The sequence below is a fragment of the Dendrobates tinctorius genome, unplaced genomic scaffold (assembly GCF_039654945.1).
Source record: "Dendrobates tinctorius isolate UK_male_01 unplaced genomic scaffold, ASM3965494v1 ptg000250l, whole genome shotgun sequence".
NCBI lineage: Eukaryota > Metazoa > Chordata > Amphibia > Anura > Dendrobatidae > Dendrobates > Dendrobates tinctorius.
The window spans coordinates 20429758-20452601 of NW_027361917.1; positions in this window are offsets into that span (position 1 = coordinate 20429758).

Here is a 22844-nt window from a genome sequence, read left to right on the forward strand (position 1 = left end):
GGCACACGTTGCACCCACTCAGAGCGGTGGTTCACATTGCTGTGACCTGTGATCTTAACAGGTCTCATTTATTCGCCGGCTAGTGTGAACTCCGTGAGTAACGGAGTTTGTCCCTGCAAGCACCAGGTCAGTGGTTACCCACCGGTGTCCGGCTTCCTCCTACACACCTCTCTCCTCATTGCTTAGCTGCGGTTTGTCACCTCTGCACAGTGGGCCCCGGGCAGCGAACGCACCTCATATCTTATGTCATCTTTATTATTTGGTGCGTTCCGCCAGCCCGTAACAACCACACACTTTAATGATTCAGAAGTCTACAGTCACATAGAGAAAAAAAACATGGTGGGAATGAGAACTCCCTTTAATTTTGTGTTATTGAAGTTGTTTCCGCACCAAATAGGCAAGGTGAGTGGGATAGAAAAATTCTCCAGAGAATACAGTGGGGAAACGAGTATTTGATCCCTTGCCCACTGACAAATAGACGAGCGGTGGATACAGCGTCTTTTCACCAGGAATGCTGACACACTGATAGCCTCGGACTCCTAATCACTGGGGTTAAGTCAGCAGAATCCCCATTTCTACAAGTTCACATATACCGAGACGTGTCCTGCTTTTAATACTTTGGATTCCCACGAATCCACAGCACTCATAAAAAGTCTGTAATTGAAAAAGGCCGGATGTGGCCGAAACATTTTATTTTGGACTGCATTAAAAAGTCACCAAAATTTATCTATAAGTTGAGTGCCTAGTATTTCAATATATGTTGTATGGTGTGGGAACCTACTACGGCACCTTGTCGGGTAGTGCACACAGCTTTCTCTTTATGCCCACTGACAAAGACATGATAATTGTAAGGGTAGGTTAATTTAAACATTGAGAGATAGATTATCAAAAATAAAATCCAGAAAATCACATTGTATAAATCTATAAATTTATTTGCAATTTGCAGTGAGAAATAAGTATTTGATCCCCTTCCAAACATTAAGAGTTCTGACTCCTACATACTAGTTAGATGTTCCTAATCAACTCGTTACCTGCATTAAAGATAGCTGTCTTACATAGTCACCTTTATAAAAGACTCCGGTCCACAGACTCAATTAATCAGTCAGACTCTAAAGGCCCCGTCACACTAAGCGAGATCGTTAGCGATATCGCTTAAGAGTCACCGATTTTGTGACGCAGCAGCGATATTACTAGCGATATCGCTATGTGTGATACTTACCTCCGACAGGCTCCCCCGCTGACTATCGCTGATCGCACGAGAACGTCCTGGGCCGTTTCCTGCTGGGCTTCCTTCTGGCGCCGACGAGCGATGCGTGGACGAGGGCGGAGGACTTCATCATCGCCGCGTCTGACAGGTAAGTAACGACCGCTGCTGCGTCGCTGCATCGCTGGTGAGATCTGCCTGTTTGGCAGCTCACTAGCGACCATTTAGTGATGCACCAGCGATCCTGACCGGGTCGTATCATAGTCGGGATCGCTAGAGCATCGCTAAATGTGACGGTACCCTAACCTTTACAACATGGGCAAGACCAAAGAGCTTTATAAGGATGTCAGTAACAAGATCATAGACCTGCACAAAGCTGAAATGGGAAACAAAACCATAAGTAAGACGCTGGGTGAGAAGGAGACAACTGTTGGTGCAATAGTAAGAAAATGGAAGAAATATAAAATGACTGTCAATCGACATCAATCAGGGGCACCATGCAAAATCTCACCTCGTGGGGTATCCTTGATCATGAGGAAGGTGAGAGATTAGCCTAAAACTACTCTGTGGAACTTGTTAATGATCTCAAGGCAGCTGGGAAGACAGTCACCAAGAAAAGCACTGTTAACATATTACGCCATAAAGGTTTAAAATTCTGCAGTGCCCGCAAGGTCCCCCTGCTCAAGAAGGCAAATGTGCAGTTCCGTCTCAAGTTTGCCAGTGAACACCTGGATGATTATGTGAGTGATTGGGAGAAGGTGCTATGGTCTGATGAGACTAAAAATTGAGCTCTTTGGCATTAGCTCAACTCGTCGTGTTGGAGGAAGAGAACTGCTGCCTATGACTGAAAGAACACCATCCACACTGCATGGAGGTGGAAACATTATGTTTTGGGGTTGTTTCTCTGCTAAGGGCACAGGACTACTTCACCACATCAGTGGGAGAATGTATGGAGCCATGTACTGTAAAATCCTGAGTGACAACCTCCTTCCCTCTGCCAGGACATTAAAAATGGGTCATGGCTGGGTCTTCCAGCAAGACAATGATCTAAAACATACAGCCAAGGCAACAAAGGAGTGGCTCAAAAAGAAGCATATTAAGGTCATGGAGTGGTCTATCCAGTCTACAGACCTTGATCTCATATAAAACTTATGGAATGAGTTGAAGGTCCGAGTTGCCAAGTGACAGCCTCAAAATCATAATGATTTAGAGATGATCTGCAAAGAAGAGTGGACCAAAATTCCTCCTGACATGTGCGCAAACCTCATCATCAACTACAAAAAATGTCTGACTGCTCTGCTTGCCAACAAGGGTTTTTCAACAGGGCAGAGAAGAATGCCTGCGCAGGAGCTTGATGCCGGGGAGCCTGTGTTGGTGATGCAGGGTCATGTCATCGACAAGAAGCAAGCAGGAAGGCGGCGATCATAAGAAGATGGGAGGTGCCGGAGCAAGACCAGCGACACCCATTGGACCAGACTGCCCCACTCCGCATTATAGAATGCTGTATATAAGCCCTGAAAAGTGATGGCTGCATCTTTAAATTATCTAATTTTTCAGAATTTTTGATCATTAACAGATGTCAAATGTCTCTTTGACCTAATATGGTGAGCAGGCAGTCTATTCTACCTATTCCTGATTGTTATTGGTGATTAAATGTCATCCAATATAGCGGTTTTTCATTGTGATCCAATTTGGCTGTGTGTTCCACCTTGAAATGCGAATAGCCTGTGTCCCGGGTTAGAACGTGCATTTATTTATCTCCAATTGTTCTTATGACATATGCTGGCGGTTATGACATCAATAATACTACATGGCCTTGCCTTCCAGGCTGGCATGCACATCACTTGTAGTGAATAAACACACTATCCTGCAGAAGTGATATCGGCAATAAAGCCGTGCATTCCAGGTATGACATCATTATATCTGTATTTCTTTTTAATATGTGCCTACCATTAGCACCTTTTGCTATGTGTATTTTTAGAATTATTGATTATTTATTCTTTGATTAGAGTGGTCTACACATTTGTTCCTTCTATCCATATAGACTTACTGTCATGATCCAGGTTGGATTATGACAGATTTTGCTCAAGTAACCTTTTTTTTTCCTTTAAGCTGTTGGCTTAAAGTTAGTTTTGCCCCCGATGGCCATTAGGGTCATTACACTGTGGTTGTTTTAGTTCTAGTTTTGCCCCCAGTGGCCGTTAGGGTCATTACACTCTGGCTACTTCAGTTTAGTTGCCCCTGGTGGCCGCTAGTGTTATTGCACGTGATTATGAAGCAGATGTGATTCCCTGGCTCCTACCTATAAAGGAGTAGCAGGTGGTCTCACTCATGTTTGGTGATATAGCTCATTTCCAACCAAGTCTGGTGAAGGAAGGAACTACAGAGAGGAGTTCCTGGCAGCTCAGGGGAGCTCTGGTGTAATAGCTTCAGGCGGAGGCTGAATTCAGGTGTCGAGCTTCAGGGGTGAAGCTGAACTTTGGTGTTGTACTCTGTTGCTGGGAGCAATAGCAACAGAGCAAAGCTAAGAGGTGATTTTCCCTGTTTGTGACTTTCCTTGTGCGTGTATTAGTGCAGTGGTGGGATTAGTTTCTGCACTGTCCAGTTCACTAGAAAGGGATAGGTGCAGGGCGAGCTAGGGATTTGAGGTATCCAGCTCGTCGCCAGGTGCGGAACCTGCTTAGGGATCGTCAGGAGTGTAGGGACACTGACTCAGGGGAGTGCAGGAGGTCTCCACGTCCCCATTCCCTATTGCAGGACCCTCCATTGTAAGGGTTTCCCCGGGTTTCCCTTAACTCTGTTTAAATTCACCCTGCTGGAGGCGGTGTATCCAGGTTCACGGGTGTTATAGAAATTCGCCCTGCTGGAGGCGGTGTATCCAGTCACACGTGACATTACACTTGCTTTAAGCCATGCATTTTGAAGGATTGTCCCTAATGATAGTGGATGTTTGTTAACGTTTCAGTTTAGGGAGCACAGTCATCGTTGAGCAAGGTCGCCAATTCAGTTATTGAAAATTATAAGATTTTGAATCCTACAAATGGATGACAATTCCAATTCTGTGTCCTGAACAAACCTTTTAAATAAGGAAATTGTTGTCCTTAGATCACACATTTTTTCAAATATTTACTGTTGCGATTTTAATAATTAATAAAAAAAGTTATATTTTATTTGGGTGTTTTGTCTTAGATTTGTAATGGTAGACATTTATCAGAAGAGTGGACAAATCTTAGAAAAGAAAGTATATAGTCTCTAGAGTCAAGAGAATTATATAGATATTCTTTTTTTATGTTTTGTTTCTAGAAGAGAACATAATATCTCAAACAGGCAAAACAGGCTAGATCACGGAGTGCCTATGGTTCCATAAAATGGATTAGTTTGGCAGCCATACTGGTTCCATGAATATGGAAATTTAGTTTGCGCAGACCCTAGTACAGAAACAAAGAATGCACAAAGTCCATGCAGATATAGCTCTTGATGCTTTCAAACCCTTGGTCACAGTGGAAACCAATAAGCCACCATTCCACCTCTGCGGCACATTATGGCAGTTTGTCTGATATCAACTGTAGGTACTATCATTGCTGGAAGTGCATTTTGCAATTGTGTTCATAGTTATACTACCGTTCAAAAGTTTAGAGTCACTTAGAAATTTCCTTATTTTTCAAAGAAAAGCACAGTTTTTTCCAATGCTAACATTAAATGATTCAGAAATTCACTCTATACATTGTTAATGTGGTAAATGACTATTCTAGCTGCAAACATCTGGTTTGTAATGCAATATCATCATAGGTACATAGAGGCCCATTTCCAACAACCATCACTCCGGTGTTCTTATGGTACTTTGCGTTTGCTAACTGTGTAACAAGGCTAATGGATGGTTAGAATTCCCTTGAAAACCCTTGTGCAAGTATGTTAGCACAGCTGAAAACAGTTTGGCTGATTAGAGAAGCTATAAACCTGACCTTCCTTTGAGCTAGTTGAGAATCTGGAGCATTACATTTGTTGGTTCCATTAAAGGCTCAAAATGGCCAGAAAAAAAGAAGAACTTTCATGTGAAACTCGACAATCTATTCTTGTTCCTAGAAATGAAGGCTATTCCATGCGAGATATAGCCAAGAAACTGAAGATTTCCTACAACGGTGTGTATTACTCCCTTCAGAGGAGAGCACAAACAGGCTCTAACCAGAGGAGAAAGAGAAGTGGGAAGGCCCCGCTGCACAACTGAGCAACAAGACAAGTATGTTAGAGTCTGTAGTTTGAGAAATCGACGCCTCACAGGTCCTCAACTGGCAGCTTCATTAGATAGCACACTCAAAATGCCAGTGTCAATGTCTACAGTGAAGAGGTGACTCCGGGATGCTGGCCTTCAGGGCAGAGTGGCAAAGAAAAAGCCATATCTGAGACTGGCTAATAAAAGGAAAAGATTAATATGGGCAAAAGAACACAGACATTGTCAAGCGGAAGATTGGTAAAAAGTGTTATGGACAGACGAATCCAAGTTTGAGGTGTTTGGATCACACAGAAACATTTGTAAGACGCAGAACAACTAAAAAGATGCTGGAAGAGTGCCTGACACCATCTGTCAAGCATGGTGGAGGTAATGTGGTGGTCTGGGGTTGCTTAGGTGCTGGTAAAGTGGGAGATTTGTACAAGGTAAAAGGGATATTGAATAAGGAAGGCTATCACTCCATTTTGCAATGCCATACCCTGTGGACAGCGCTTGATTGGAGCCAATTTCATCCTACTACAGGACAATGACCCAAAGCACACCTCCAAATTATGAAAGAACTATTTAGGGAAGAAGCAGGCAGCTGGTATTCTATCTGTAATGGAGTGGCCAGCGCAGTCACCAGATCTCAAACCCATTGAGCTGTTGTGGTAGCAGCTTGACTGTATAGTATGCTAAAAGTGCCCATCAAGCCAAACCAACTTGTGGGAGGGGCTTCTGTAAGCATGGGGTGAAAGTTCTCCAGATTACCTCAGCAAATTAACTGCTAGAATGCCAAAGGTGTTAGGCGTCGGGTTCCTGACTCTGCACAACAGGAATTCAGAGCCAGACATCCGACGGTCTCCCATTTTCCTCCGACCGCTCCGGGTGTTGCTCAGCAATCACGGCGAGCCAGGTCTGCTGCTCAGTCTCATTCTGACAGCCTGGATGTTGCTGCCACCTCTGGTGCAGCAATGGTGGTGCAACCTGCTTTGCAGGGAACCACTCTAGAGGCCAAGTCCTCATGCCGTGCTACTGGGCATGCCCGCAAGGTGACCTCTCACTGGAGAGCAGGGGTCACATGTTCAGGTCCTGTGTCGGATCTGATTGGTTCTTTCCAGGGCACTGGAAGGTCCCGGAAGCGCATGGCTACAAAAAGCTCGCATGGCGGCTCGGCCATGCGCTAGTGTAGCATATTATGCTGTGTGTGTATGGTGATGGATGCATGGACTGGTGACTGACTCATTTGAAACCCCTTCCCTCGGTTAATACGAATGGTGACAGATTGTTGGGTAGTCAGCTCCAGATTGTGGCAAGCTACACGCCACTGTGCCTCCTGCACTGCACACTAGTGTCCGACGGTGCTCGGTCATTCCGGCGCCGTCGTTCAGCGGCCATAGTTATTGCCGCGCTGCGGTAGCAGCCTCCTTGGCGTCTGCGGTTGCAACGCCACTCGCTGGGTATCCTGTGAAGTGAACAGGGCCAGCGTCCTCATACGTATCTGTTGTTTAAGCGACTCTGTGTGGGAACAGAGCCGCTCTTAGCGCTCGGGTGACGTTAACCCGAGCGCAGTACTTCACCTTTTGGTGCATCCGCCATTACTCAGCAGCGGTCTTGTCACCTACCGCACGGTGGACCCCGGGCGGCGAACGCACCTCCTATTATTTATATCTGGTGCGTTCCATCGACCCTAACATTACACTAGCGCCAGGGTCTGGCTAGTAATGGCGGATGAACAGCGACTGCTGCAGTACATCCGGCAGCTGCAGGGCAGGTTGGCGGCTCTCGAGCGTTCAGCCTCAGCTGCGGATGTTACTGCAGTCGCTGTTCAGGCAGCCACAGAGGCTGTCTCCCGTGTGACCACAGCCATCCCTGCCCCGACTTTGTCCCACCTCCCGCTGCCTGAAAAGTTCTCGGGTGATAGTGCTGCTTGTAGGGGTTTTGTAAGCCAGTGCTCTATACAGCTGGAGCTGCTGGCCGCCCGATTCCCCTCTGAGCGGGCTAAAGTGGGATTTATTATTTCCCTTCTGTTGGGCAGGGCTTTGGAGTGGGCCACACCGCTGTGGGAGCGTGGTGATCATGTGGTGCAGTGTGTCTCGCGGTTCTTAGACACTCTGAAACAGGTCTTCCTGGGACCACGAGTCACCCATGACACCGCGCTCCGGCTGCTGGCATTGTTACAGGGCTCTTCCATGGTCAGTCACTTCGCCATCCAGTTCCGGACGCTGGCCTCAGAATTAGAGTGGCCAGATAAGGTCCTCATTCCGGCATTCTGGAGAGGTTTGGCTGGCCATGTGAAGGACGCTCTGGCCACCAGGGAGATTCCCGCTACACTGGAGGAGCTTATCACTGTCTCCACCCGAATAGATCTTCGCTTCACCGAGCGAGGGTTGGAGCGGGACCAGTGTAGGCAGAGGTTTAGGTTGGCACCTTGTTTTTCTAAACCTCTGGAATCTTCCGATCGGGCGTCCGAGCATCAGGGGGCTTCCCGTGATGGATCCAGGCTCCGGTCCGCTCGAGCTCCTGTGAGCTGTCATATTTGTCGGCAGTCCGGTCACCTTGCCAACCGGTGCCCACAGCAGCAGGGAGAACGCTCGCGCCTAGTGGCCTTAGGAGGCGGCGCACTAGAGTCAGCGACGTTTTCCTCCAAGCTGTCCTTTAAGGGGACTCTTGGGTTTGATTCTTCCACTCTGGCGGTGGAGGTTTGCGTGGATTCCGGGGCGGAGGGCAATTTTATGTCGTCAGCCTTCGCCCAACGGCACGCTATACCCCTGGTTATGATGTCTACACCAGTCACCGTCAGAGTGGTGAACGGCGCCACTCTACCCTCACAGATAACCCACCAGACCGTCCCCTTGGTACTCTCAGTGGCTCCGTCTCATCAGGAGATGATATCCCTCCTCGTCATGCCAGAGGGTATTGACCAGGTACTTCTAGGGGTTCCCTGGCTGCGGTATCACTCCCCCCATATAGAGTGGTCCTCAGGGAGGATTATTGGGTGGAGTAAATCTTGTGAGGGTAGATGTCTGAGGGAGTGCGTTCAGGTTGCCTCCACCGAGGTTCCCGCTGATCTCTCCTCGCTCCCCAAACACTATCGACAGTATGCAGACGTGTTCTCCAAAAAGGCGGCGGAGACCCTTCCACCGCATCGCCCCTATGACTGTCCTATTGACCTCTTGCCTGGTGCTGAGCCCCCCCGGGGTCGAGTCTATCCCCTATCTCTCCTGGAGACTGAGGCCATGTCTCAATACATCAGGGAGAATCTGGCAAGAGGATTCATTAGGAAGTCAGTGTCACCAGCGGGGGCGGGATTCTTCTTCGTCCAGAAGAAGAGTGGGGAACTACGTCCTTGCATTGATTACAGGGGTCTTAACGCCATCACCGTTAAGAATAAGTATCCTCTGCCCCTGATATCAGAACTGTTTGATAGGCTACGAGGAGCGAGGGTATTTTCCAAACTTGATCTGCGGGGGGCTTACAACCTGATTCGCATCCGTGATGGGGATGAATGGAAGACGGCATTTAACACCAGAGACGGGCACTATGAATACCTGGTGATGCCCTTCGGCCTCTGTAATGCCCCGGCCGTCTTCCAAGACTTTGTGAACGATATCTTCCGGGATATGCTTACCACCTCGGTTGTAGTCTATCTGGATGATATTCTCATCTACTCTCCAGATATTGACTCCCACCGGAGAGAGGTTTGCAAAGTTTTCGATCGCCTGCGGGCGAACTCCCTCTATGCCAAGTTGGAGAAGTGTGTGTTTGAGCAGGAGTCCTTGCCTTTCCTGGGCTATATCATCTCCGCCCAGGGATTGGCCATGGATCCTGCCAAGCTACAGGCAGTGATGGATTGGCAGGAACCTCATTCTCTCAAAGCGGTGCAGCGCTTTATGGGGTTCATAAATTATTATCGCCAATTCATTCCCCACTTCTCGACTTTGGTAGCACCCTTGGTAGCCCTCACCAAGAAGGGTGCAAATCCCAAGTTGTGGTCGGAACCGGTTTCCAAGGCCTTCTCCACCATTAAGTCCCATTTCGCTAGCACTCCCATTCTACATCGCCCCGATGTAGACAAGCCCTTCATTCTGGAAGTGGATGCCTCTTCCGACGGTGCTGGAGCGGTCCTGTTCCAGAAGGACACGCAAGGTCGGAAGCATCCATGCTTCTTTTTCTCCAAGACCTTCACACCGGCGGAGAGGAATTATGCCATCGGGGACAGGGAGTTGCTAGCGATGAAGTTGGCCTTCTCGGAGTGGAGACACCTCCTGGAGGGGGCTCGCCACCCTTTCCAGGTGTTCACCAACCACAAAAACTTGGTGTATTTACAAACAGCCCAGCGGCTAAACTCTCGCCAGGCCAGATGGTTTTTGTTCTTTTCCCGGTTCCATTTCACCCTCCACTTTCTCTCCGGGGAGAAGAACGTCCGGGCCGATGCTCTCTCCCGCTCCGTGGTGTCATCGGAGGAAGAGGAGGAGGAGCCTCGGCTGATCGTCCCATCCGAGAGCCTGAGGACTGTGGCTCCGGTTGCCCTTGAGTCAGTACCTCCGGGCAAGACATTTGTCCCTGCCCGTCTGCGACCGGAGGTCCTCTCTTGGGCTCACTCGTCCAGAGTGGGCGGACATTTTGGGACTAAACGGACCTCTGAGCTTTTGGCGAGGACGTACTGGTGGCCACATATGGCCCGTGACATCAAGGACTATATTGAGGCGTGCGTCTCTTGCGCCCGGAATAGGTCCTCTCGGCAGCGGCCCGCTGGGCTTCTTTTTCCTCTGCCGATAGCAGACAGGCCCTGGGAGATGGTCGGTATGGACTTTGTGGTGGGGCTACCCAAGTCCAGCGGCAGCACGGTCATTTGGGTTGTCACTGACATTTCTCTAAGATGGTGCACTTGGTACCTCTCTCCCGGTTACCTTCAGCGCGGGGCCTGGCAGTTTTGTTCATCAAGCACGTTTTCCGCCTGCACGGCATGCCGGACAAGATTGTCAGTGACCGAGGCCCTCAGTTTGCGTCCCGGTTTTGGAGAGAGCTCTGTTGTCTACTCAGCATTGAGCTGAATCTCTCCTCGGCCTATCATCCCGAGACGAATGGGTTGGTAGAGAGATCCAACCAGACCTTGATAACATATCTTTGACATTTTGTCTCGGCCAGGCAGGACGACTGGGCATACTTGCTGCCATGGGCAGAGTTCGCTTTGAACAATGCTGTGGCCGACTCCACCGGTCAAACCCCATTCCTCCTAAATTACGGCCAGCATCCGCGCGTCCCTGTGCCCATGCCCGTGTCTTCCACCGACTCCAGGGTGGCAGACTGGGCGGTGGAGGCACGTGACGTTTGGGATCGCACCCAGGATGCTATCCGAGCTTCCAAGGAGAGAATGAGGATCTCCGCTGATGCACACCGGCGTCCTGCTCCAAGCTTCTCCCCTGGCGACATGGTATGGCTCTCCACCCGAAACATTAAACTGCGGGTCGAGTCTCCCAAGCTCGCGCCGCGATACATTGGACCATTCAAGGTCCTTGAGCGACTTAGCTCGGTGGTCTACCGCCTGGCTCTTCCTCCACATTTGGCCATCTCGGACGTGTTCCATGTGTCCCTCCTCAAACCAGTTCACATGGCCCGGTTTTCCGAGCCATCTGCTGGGTCATCAGACTTATCCTCTGATGAGTTTGAGGTTAACGCCATCGTGGGGCGCAGGTTTGTCCGTGGCAAAAAATTTTATTTGGTGGACTGGAAGGGTCATGGTTCCGAGGCTCGGACCTGGGAGCCGGTGGAAAACATTCACGCACCGCTCCTGATCGCAGCTTTTGAGTGCAGTGAAGCGGGGGACTTAGGAGGGGGGGTAATGTTAGGCGTCGGGTTCCTGACTCTGCACAACAGGAATCCAGAGCCAGACATCCGATGGTCTCCCATTTTCCTCCGACCGCTCCGGGTGTTGCTCAGCAATCACGGCGAGCCAGGTCTGCTGCTCAGTCTCGTTCTGACAGCCTGGATGTTGGTGCCACCTCTGGTGCAGCAATGGTGGTGCAACCTGCTTTGCAGGGAACCACTCTAGAGGCTAAGTCCTCATGCCGTGCTACTGGGCATGCCCGCAAGGTGACCTCTCACTGGAGAGCAGGGGTCACATGTTCAGGTCCTGTGTCGGATCTGATTGGTTCTTTCCAGGGCACTGGAAGGTCCCGGAAGCGCATGGCTATAAAAAGCCCGCATGGCGGCTCGGCCATGCGCTAGTGTAGCATATTATGCTGTGTGTGTATGGTGATGGATGCATGGACTGGTGACTGACTCATTTGAAACCCCTTCCCTCGGTTAATACGAATGGTGACAGATTGTTGGGTAGTCAGCTCCAGATTGTGGCAAGCTACACGCCACTGTGCCTCCTGCACTGCACACTAGTGTCCGACGGTGCTCGGTCATTCCGGCGCCGTCGTTCAGCGGCCATAGTTATTGCCGCGCTGCAGTAGCAGCCTCCTTGGCGTCTGCGGTTGCAACGCCACTCGCTGGGTATCCTGTGAAGTGAACAGGGCCAGCGTCCTCATACGTATCTGTTGTTTAAGCGACTCTGTGTGGGAACAGAGCCGCTCTTAGCGCACGGGTGACGTTAACCCGAGCGCAGTACTTCACATTTTGGTGCATCCGCCATTACTCAGCAGCGGTCTTGTCACCTACCGCACGGTGGACCCCGGGCGGCGAACGCACCTCCTATTATTTATATCTGGTGCGTTCCGTCGACCCTAACAAAAGGTCTGCAATGCTATAATTGCTGCAAAGGGAGCATTCTTTGATGAAAGCAAAGTTTGAAGGAGAAAATTATTATATCAAATAAAAAATTTTTTTTGAACCTTGTCAAAGTCTGGACTAGATTTTAAATTCATTTGGCAACTCGTTTGATTAATAAAAGTATGAGTTTTCATGGAAAACACAAAATTGTCTGTGTGACCCAAACTTTTGAACGATAGTGTATAAATTCAGTGGGTGAATATGAAATACAAAGGCTACTACCAGGAAAAAAATGTTTGTTCCTAAGAATGTCATGCTTCAGATACAGTCGTTAAAAGAGGAAGTTTTTTTGGACTGTACAAAGGCTCCTCTGTTTTTGTCTGCATGGCACTGGTGTCGTGAAGGTGCTTATATATTCTTTCAGCTGGCTTATATCTGTTTGGTTTGTCCTAGACAAGTGACTTAACGTGACAATTGGTCACAATGAACATAATAGTTTCAGCTGAAATATTTTCAAAAGTTTCTTGTTTCTTGTGGAGTTGTGAACTTTGTTATGATGAGAGTTGAAAGAAATGTATAGTTAATCTTTCTAGAATTTCCATAAAACATTTGTAGAGTTACTCTTGGTTACTTTAGTAAACCAAATATGATTTCCAACTTTTAGTAGAAATATATGCACTCTATTTATTAGTTAATTAGCCCTTTCATGACTGGGCTAATTACCATAGTTTTTTTTTCTTTTTTTCCTCCCCTTCTTTCAAGAACGAGAACGTTTTTTTGTCCGCATCACCGAATTTTGCTTTCTTTAGGAGGTGAAAATTTGTTTGTGCCTTCATTTTCTGAGACCTATAATGTTTTTCATTTTTGTGACATGGGGCTGTGTGTGGGATTATTTTTTGTGCTCTGAGTGAGCGGTTTGATTGATACCATCTTGGGGTAGATACAATGTTTTGATCACCTCTTTTTGTATTTTATTGCAACGTTACCGTGGCCAAAGAAATGTAATTCTGGCGTTTCTAATTTTTTTTTTTTGATAGATTGGACTTTTACGAATGCAGCTTTAATAAATATGGGCATTTTTATTTTTTGTCTTTTTTTAAGGGGGTTGATTTGAACTTTTACATTATTTTAATTTAAGTATTTTTTTCCACTTTTAACTGCATATGTTAGTCCCCTTCGGAGAATTGATGCTGTGATCATCTGATGGCTTGCACTATACACAGCAATGCAACAAAATCACAATCTTCTAGAAACACCAGCTCCACCTCACATGCAACTATTAGATGAAAAATTATAGCTCTCAAAATATGAGGATGCAAAAACTATTTTTTGCAATAAAAAGCAACTTTTAGTGTGTGACAGCAGCCAAACATAAAAAGCCGATAATAATCTGGTATCACTGCAATTGCACAGACCCGAAGAATAAAGTTGCCTAATGACTTATACCATAAATGGAATTGCATAAAAAAATAAATAAAACCAATTCTACACCTGCTGTTGATTTTTTCATTCTGTCTCCCAAAGATTGCAGTAAGGCTCGGTGCACATTTATCCTGCGCTCTACGCTGAGCACTTACACTGGGGTTTTCGGGTAAATACGTGATTCTGGAGGAAGATTCCATATAATGAGGCAGAGGTACTGTGGACATCCTCTGACCTGTGATCCAGGGGTGTCTAAAAAGTACCATCAACCACAGTTTTGTGCACCTCTGAAAAGACAACATGAACAGAGGCCAGAGGGAGTCCAGAGTAACTCTGCTGCCTCATTGTAGTGAATCGATCCCTCAGGGGTTTCATCTAAATCACGTCACTCGGAGACTTAGATGGAAAACCCAAAGAAAGTGGTCAGCGTAGAGCGCCGGAAAAATGTGATCTCAAACATTATGTAAAATGTTCCAAATAAAAGCTTCAACTCAATCCAAAAAAAAAAAAAACAAGTCTCCACTCAGGTCCATCATCTGTTAACGGAAATATAGGGTGTCTTACACATGGACTTCCACATTATTGGTAACACAAAGGCTCTGGAAAAGCAAAATGGCTCCTCGCCCCTCTAAAAAAATTAAAAAAATTCTGCATTCCCAAATCCAAATGCCCCTTCCATTCTGAGCCCCATTGTGTCTTAGCCACATAGAGTGCCCACATGTTTGGCATTTCTGTAGTAATGAGAGCCCGCCTAATTTACGGGTGCATGTCTCCAGAAGCATGAGCTTCCAGGAATGGAAAGAAATAAGGGAGAATTAGGGACATGCCAGGTCCACATCTATTAATTCCTGATAAATTGTGGTTGATCCGGATACCCCGTATACACCCTATAATGTTTTTTTTTTTGTCTGTTACAAGTACTAGTTCTGAGGAGTCTTAAACTCTTTTAGAGATATTAATGAAAGTTAATTTTTAGGGGTCTTTTTTGACAGTGATTGTAGCACTTTTTTTTCCATGAAAAGGATATGCGAACAAGGCGTCACGTAAACGCTGGCACAGCTATCAAATTTGCCCAGGTGAAGCTGCTTTAGGAAAACACTGATGGTCATTTCACTGAGGCGGCGTTGCCATCATTCTTGTGTTGGCTTTGTTTTCATGCTATACTTTCAAGAAACTGTTAAACGAAGTGACAAAAGGCAGAACATGTACACAGCAATGTTGTTTTGACATTGCTGTTTACGATGTTCATTTCATGGGCCTGTTTGTACTGCTTTATCAGGCAAAGTCTGTAATCCACTTGAAAAAGATGTTATGTACACATACCCTCATAAAGTAAAAAAAACTACTGCAATTTTAGCTTTTAGATTTTTCTATTTCATTTACCTTTTATTAGTCTACCATTTTGTTTTTACTTTAATCCCATAATGTGACTTGGACATTTTACTCTTTGATAACTGGGATAATACTCTACAATACTTAAAGGGTCAATCCGAAATGCAAATTTATTTTCATCCTAAATGCCTATGTATTTACCAACATAATCTGATCTATTTTCTAATATAGAATATAAAATGACCAACGGCGCTAGTGTATAACAATTGATTCAGCTGCAAGTAGGTTCCCAAACCACATGGGAAAAGGTTAATTAAATAATATAAGTAAGTTATACTTGCACTATGAGTGAATAGTGTATGGAAAGGGGAAGAAAACGGGGAACAGTTTTGATAATAAATACCTGTTGAGTATGACGGAGTCCAATATAATGGTAAGCATAAATGGGATTTGATGTAGGATGCAGTGGATAAGACTAGAGGAGAAAGAGAAATGGTTAAAAGTAACAATCTAAGACACTGACTGTCAGGAATGCGCTCAAACTAGATGAATACCCCCTTATAAACTACACATACAGTGGAGATTAAAATCCAAATATCTAAGGTACACGAAATGCACATACACAGTGACCCTAGGTTGTACACATATGGCCCAATGGATTAGCAAAAATGCCTAAAATAGGGGGATTCTCAGGTGAGTCCAACTGTCTGTTGCAAAAGGTATCTGTGGCAAGAAGTGTTTTCAGCTCAGATATTCATAGTCCTAGTAGGTAGATCCCTGTTGAAGGAATCCGTTGTCATTCCGAAACGTGTTGGATTTGGCTCCTACGGCACTTTGTACTTCTCTTCTGGGCACCACGTGACCCGAATCGTCATCAAGGTCCTACCAGGTCCTAGTAGCGTCTACCACGTGGACCTGCCTCCACCGTTTGCAGCTGAATAAGTGTCTGTTACCAGCGTCTGTCACCAGGTCCTACTAGCGTGTACCACGTGTGCCTGCCTCCACTGTTTGTGGCTGAATAAGCGTCTGTCACTGGCCTGGACAGCGCTTCTGGACTTACAGCGGCAAACCCACAGCAGAGGACCTTCTTAAAGCTAAGTACACGCTTTCCTCACCTGGGATTTGTCACTATAGTCCATACACTACAAGTATTGCAACCTACTAGGACTATGGATATCTGAGCTGAAAACACTTCTTGCCACAGATACCTTTTGCTACAGACAGTTGGACTCACCTGAGAATCCCCCTATTTTAGGTGTTTTTGCTAATCCATTTGACCATACGTCTACAACCTAGGGTCACTGTATATGTGCATTTCATGTACCTTAGATATTTGGATTTTAATCACCACTGTATGGGTAGTTTATAAGGGGGTATTCATCTAGTTTGAGCGCATGCCTGACACTGTTATCCTGAAGTCAGTGTCTTAGATTGTTACTTTTAACCATTTCTCTTTCTCCTCCAGTCTTATCCACTGCATCCTACATCAAATCCCATTCATGTTTACCATTATATTAGACTCCGTCATACTCAACAGTTATTTATTATCAACCCTGTCCCCCGTTTTCTTCCTATTTTCGAATATACTTTAATAAAAAAAAAGATGTCACTTGCGGGGGGGGCAGTGCTGGTCTCTGCATGCTTGGTATTAGTCATAAAACACACACTTACATTGTGCTCTATTTCCGGGTTCAATACTACTGCTCTGAGCTGGTGACAGAGTGCACTGCCATTGTGCATATCGCACAGGGACAGAGCAAAGACTAGCCAGCCCCTGAAGCAAAGGTCACTGATGATGTTTTGATTAGGAAAGTGGCAGGGATTGCAGCAGTGGCCACTGTCTCTAACCCCTTATCACAGTTTGAGTATGCACTGGGATTCCTAAACAAAACATCACCAAAAAGGGAGTTGGCTGTACAAAAAAAAAAAATAAAGTACAATTTTACTGTAGATTAAACTTTTAAATAAATAGACATTTAGAATGAAAATTAATTGATATTTTGGACCACTCCTTTTTTGTATTGCAGAACATTATACCTGTCTGTTTTACAATACACATACCGTAGGCCCCAGTTTTGGTGGAGCTGTTGAAACAAGTATGAAAAATGTTTTCCAAAAACTGGTGGAAACACTTTCATGAATCAATGCCATAGTGTTATAGGCCCCACTGCTTGCATGGACTATTAGGTTTCTGTACTTGGCAAGCCCAGAAACCATTGTTAGGTCTTTATTAATCTTCTTATTCAATATCAGCACCCTGTGATTGAGTTGTGGGGGCATCTATGGGATACAAGGCCGGACTGGCCATCTGGCATTTCTGGCAAATGCCAGAACAGCTGGTTCCTGTATTGGATCGCTCGATCTGTAGCCCCCTTCACGCTGCCAGTGGGTGTTCCGTGTTTACTTCTGCAGCCAGTACACCAGACAGCATCTTCTTGCCTTGTGCACATGATCGTGCTACAGTGGTAAAATCACTGCCGCCGCGCTAGAAAGGATGAAGTTGGTGGCCGTGGTCTGATGTCCTAATCATGAGCTGTAGTGACGTAACAGAGACAGGGCAAGGGAGGAGGCTCACTGTGCTGTTCTGTGCTGCTCCGGCCCTGCATCTTACTGCAGCTCGTCATCAGGACATCAGACTGCCCACTTCATCCTGTCTAGCGCGGCAGCAGGGCCAGAAGGGATTTAGGAGCAGCTGATAGCCTAAATGTGAGTGCATGGAGCAGATGTATAGAAAACAGCACCGGAGTTGTACCTAGGAACAAAGAAGCTAAGAGGCAAGCAGTAGTGGAATTAAGCAAAACAAAAAAAAGCTGTGTCCACTCTGCTCCTATGCCACTAACTCAAAAGATAATCACCACTTCTGTGGTGAACTATAAGTCCCAGCATGCCATAGGAGCTGCTGTACATGTTGGGAGTTATAGCTCTCATCAAGAGCAAAAGGATAATAGTCACCCATAATAGTCACCCATGGGATATAAATGGCACCTGTGCAGCGTCAGACTGGAGTATCTTGGGCCCACCAGAGAAAAATCATTCTTGGGGCCCACTGTTATGAGTTCATTCTATGGTTCACCAGTTGTGAGTTCTCCTTCCAGACTCCCTCTGGTGGTAACAGGAGGTAGTGAGGCTGATTTGATCGGTGGAGATCTGCCACCTGAGAATGAGGATGACGATTGGACCTCAGGAGTCTCAGATTGGATTTAAGACAGCCGACGCCCTATTCAGTTGCTGGCGATTCCTTCTGGCTTGTCAGCTCTTGGTTTTCAGCTCTGTTTCAGTCATCTAAAGCTAAGTTTTTCTGCTAATGTTCACACTTGATTTTATTGGTTTATTCAGTTTTTTGTGTGGTCAGCCAGCCCCGGCTGGGGGCGGTGCTGGATTTCCACTCTTATTTATCAGTATTTTGCCAATTTGCTTTTTGTCCCTTACTAGTTTGGTCTCTTTTTGCTCTGTCTCAGAATACTTCAGAGTGCTGATATAGTGGGAGAAGTCTAGTGACTTCAAGGTTAATTTTGCTATCAGAAGTGTTGGACATTATTTTTGTAGGGTTTTTTGCAGGTTGCAGACAGTGTATTTCCTTTGCTTTCCTTTCTAGTTAGCTTGGGCCCCATCGTTTGCTCAGCCTATTTTCCTGCCTGTGTTTGTGCCTTCATCTTGTTTCACCATCAATACATGTGTGGGAGCTATCTATTCCTTTGGGGTCTGCTCTGGGACAGTTAGTTTTCCCCTTTTCATGCTTCAGGCTTATTTAGTCCTCTGGCTGTGACGAAGCATCTATGAACATCGTAGGTACGCTCCATGGCTGCTGCCAGTTGTGTGGTAGGATCAGGGATCTGCAATCTGCATAGTTACCAACCTCTCTGGTTTTCTGTGACTTAGCTTGTTTTGCTTTTTTCTCCTCGGTGACCCATTCATAACAGCCCACCATCATACCTCCCAACTTTTGAAGAAGGGGAAAAGGGACAAAGGCTGCGGCGCCCTGTGTGAGCCATGGCAAATTTTAGGCCACATCCCGAATACACCCATTTCACAACTAGTCACACCCATGTCCATGCCCCAACCGCACCCATTTAGCACTGCTGATCACTCTGACTGGTACTGAGGGCACAGTGGCTGGCATTATGGGCACACTGACTGGTAATGAGGAAAAGAAAGAAAGAAAGAACAGAGAGAGAGAAAAAAGAAAACAGAGAGTGAAAGAAAGAACAGAGAGAGAAAGAGGGGAAAGAAAGAAAAGAAAGAACAGAAAGAAAGAGGGGAAAGAAAGAGAGAGAAAGAAAAAGAAAGAAAGGGGAAAGAAAGAACAGAGAGAGAGAAAGAAAGAGAATAGAGAGAAAAAGAAAGATTAGAGAGAGAAAGAAAGAACAGAGAGCGAGAAAGAAAGAAAGATTAGAGGACATATCATGATCCGCTCAAATGGCCGGCATCCCCGATTCCAAGGCGATCTCGCTGTCGGAGGAGGACACAGTGATGGATCTGAAGCATTCCATGAAGTGCCTCCATGGTTCCATCACAATCTCCTCCCGAAATTACCTAATTCCCAGTCAGCTTCCAGCACGTCACTTCCGATGGAACATCACATACAAGTTTTAAAGTGCTCCTCGGGGCTCCGCTGTGTACTCCTGTTTCTGCTGGAAAAGTAAGCTCCTGGCCGGGACAGTGGGGCAGACTCTCAAAATTGGGACTGTCCCGCTGGATCCGGGGATGTCCCACTGGATCCGGGACTGTTGGGAGGTATGAATGCTCCCCACCATACACCTTGTACACACACGGCTCTACACACCTCATACACTCACGGTTCCGCTTTGTATGCCTCGTACACACACTGCTCCACTCAGTACACACATGGCTCCACTCCGTAGACCTCGTACACATATGGTTCTGTTCCACTTCGTACACACGGCTCAGGTCCTTTCACTTCATACACACAGGGCTCTATTTCATACACCCCATACACACATGGCTCCGCTCCATACAGCTTGCACACACACGGCTCCACTCCGGACACCAAGTGCATACACGGCTCTGCTCCGTACACATTGTACACATGTGGCTCCACTCCGCACACCCCATACACACCTGGCTCCGCGCCATACACCCCATACACACGCGGCTCCGCTCCGTACACCTCGTACACACATGGCTCCGCTCCGCACATCCCATACACACGTGGCTCTGCTCTGTACGCCCCATACACACACGGCTCCACTCCGTTCATCTCGTACACACACGGCTCTGCTCCGTACACCTTGTACACACGCGGCTTCGCTCGCACACCCCATACACACACGGCTCTGCTCCATACACCTTGTACACACATGGCTCTGCTCCATACACCTCGTACACACACGGCTCTGCTCTGTACACCTCGTACACATGCGGCTCCGCTCTGTACACCTTGTACACAGGGCTCCGCTCCGCACACCTCGTGCACAAACAGCTCTGCTACATCCACCCTGTAAACCCCTCCTGACTTCACATATAAACTCTCCTTCATCCAGCACCATGACAACCAGCTCAGCAGAGTCCTGGATACACTGAGGCCCCTGATCATGTGACTCCTTACTCCTCCCCCCGTGACCTCATCACAGGTCCTGTGCGCACAGAGGAGCCCAGCGACGTCATTGCTGGGATTTATAGGATGATATCGAAATGGCTGGCACAGTGCTCTCAGCTGGATGAGGGGAGTTTGTGCCTAGTCTAGGAGTTGTGCCCAGGCAAGATATGTAAAGTGTGCACCACACGGTTCACACTATAGACATGCAGGGCAGGGACTAATGAAGGAGGCAGGAGCTGGGGCCCACCGGAGGATACTCCGGTGTCCCAGTGCCTCAGTTCGACCCTGCACCTATGGGATCTTAAAACGAATCTGATGGCTGACACATGCTGTTCGATCCAAGGCCGCATGTATTAGACATTTGCTGTATGATTCCATCCAGGTATGTTTGACTCTGAAACGCTGTGGCATTTCAGGGAAAAACATACTTTAAAAGTCATCAAGGACTGAGGCCGCACAGGTGACTAGTCAGACAGGCTTGTCCCTGGTGGCTTTCCCCCATCCGCACACGAATCACATGAGAAATCACACAAGCGTATAACAGCAGATACGAGAGCATCGGATGCGATATTTTAATAACAGTCGGCTCCTGCTCTGCTGTGAACATGAGCCGAGTGTCAGTGCTCTGTGCTACGATCCTCTCACATGAGAGAATCGCAGCACAGGTGCTGAGGAGATGGAGAAAGTAATTTCTCCATCTCCTCCATTACCTATCTTGGCGTATATCGGACTGAACTAGGATGACATCAGAGTGCACTCCGATGTTTCAAATGCACCCATAGACTTGTATGGGTGCGAGTGAGCTGATTCTTGCTGCCAATTGCAGCATACTGCAATAGTTTTCTCATGCCAAATTGTAGATCTGAGCTGCCCCATAGAATAACACTGGGCAGAGAGCTAGGCGATGTTTTATCACATAGCACTCAGCAGTGTTATACGCTCATGTGACCCCGGCCTTAGAGCAATAAATAGGGACTGAGCTGTAATATTGGAGCATCTTTGACTGCTGTATAGTCGCGTTACACTCACCTCACGTCTTGTAACCTACAGGTGCCCAAAGATTACATAGTCAGTGTCACCATGCGACAAATGGGCCTATGTATCTTCAAAATGACAAGGCTGAACTTTATTCCCGGTCCGGCCCTGATGGGATACACAGAGAGCCTCCTCCCTACGGCAACAATCAAGATTCTGCTGTCGCTTCAGACACTGACTTCTAAACAGCCATAATTGGTGCTAATATATTGCATCTGACCCTGATGATGGTGCCAGCTGAGAAATGGAATAGAAACTGATCAAAAAGGGATATGTACTAAAATATGGCACCAGTGAAATATAAACAGCACACACTCAAACAGCTCTGTTGGTGAAAAAATGTAACTGCTGCAAGAAATGTTCTGCACATTCTATAGTTTGGATGCAAAAGTGATAGAAGCTTTAGTGTGAAAAATTAAATGATAATAATGGTAGGCATGGGGTTATCAGCAGACAGCCAGCTGTCATGACAACACATCAGCTCCCCGGAATCGCGTTATGGGGCAGGCCGATGGAAGCGTGATGAATGATGTGCCCACTCCACCTCATGTGTTAAATACCGCTGTTTGAGACTGACGATGGGATTCAACAAGTTAACAGACATGGGGGGAAATCTGCTAAATGTGTAGGGAAGGTGACCTGACGGACAGACTGACTGGTCAGATTTCAAAACGGAAAACAGCTAGGAAAGTGTAGGTGACGTGCAGTACCTTGAACTGACATTAGAGGGCAGGGAGGAGTGTGAGCATAGGACTTGACATCAGCTTAGGGCTAAGAAACCGTTGGTCATGGGGGCGGAGTTATAGGGAACCGGGAAAGCTATAAATTTGACAGGAGGGTTCCAGAAAGTTATAGTCCCCAAGGGGAGATCAAGTGATGAGGAGACTGTGACAGTTGCTGCACCGTGAGGAAAACCCAACCAGGGGGACTGAGGAGAAAGGAAGTCAGGGGGGTGGTCCTGACACGAAGTACCGCAGTATAGACGAGGCTCCGGGTGTAGGACACCGTATTGGAACGACGCTTGACCAGTAACATTGCTGTTGGTGTATAGGCTTAAGGCAGCCACAGTGATGGAGCTGTCAGAGCGTCCCTGAGTGTAAAGGGGACGGTACATAAATATACATCCCTGGAGAAAGTGTGTCACCCTGTGTTCTGTAACCGGAGGAGTGTGAAGGAAAGTGCGGTGTGCTGTGAGGCCGTCTGGCGGATGGCGAGAGAAAGAATAAACTTGGACCTGTTGCACCCGAAACTTGCCTCCAGCTTGTGTCTGTACATTACTGCGTGGTATACAGAGGGACCACCCCCCAGCCCGGCCCACCGACTCCACACACGCATGGCTGTTAAAGGCATTAAATCAGTCATTATGT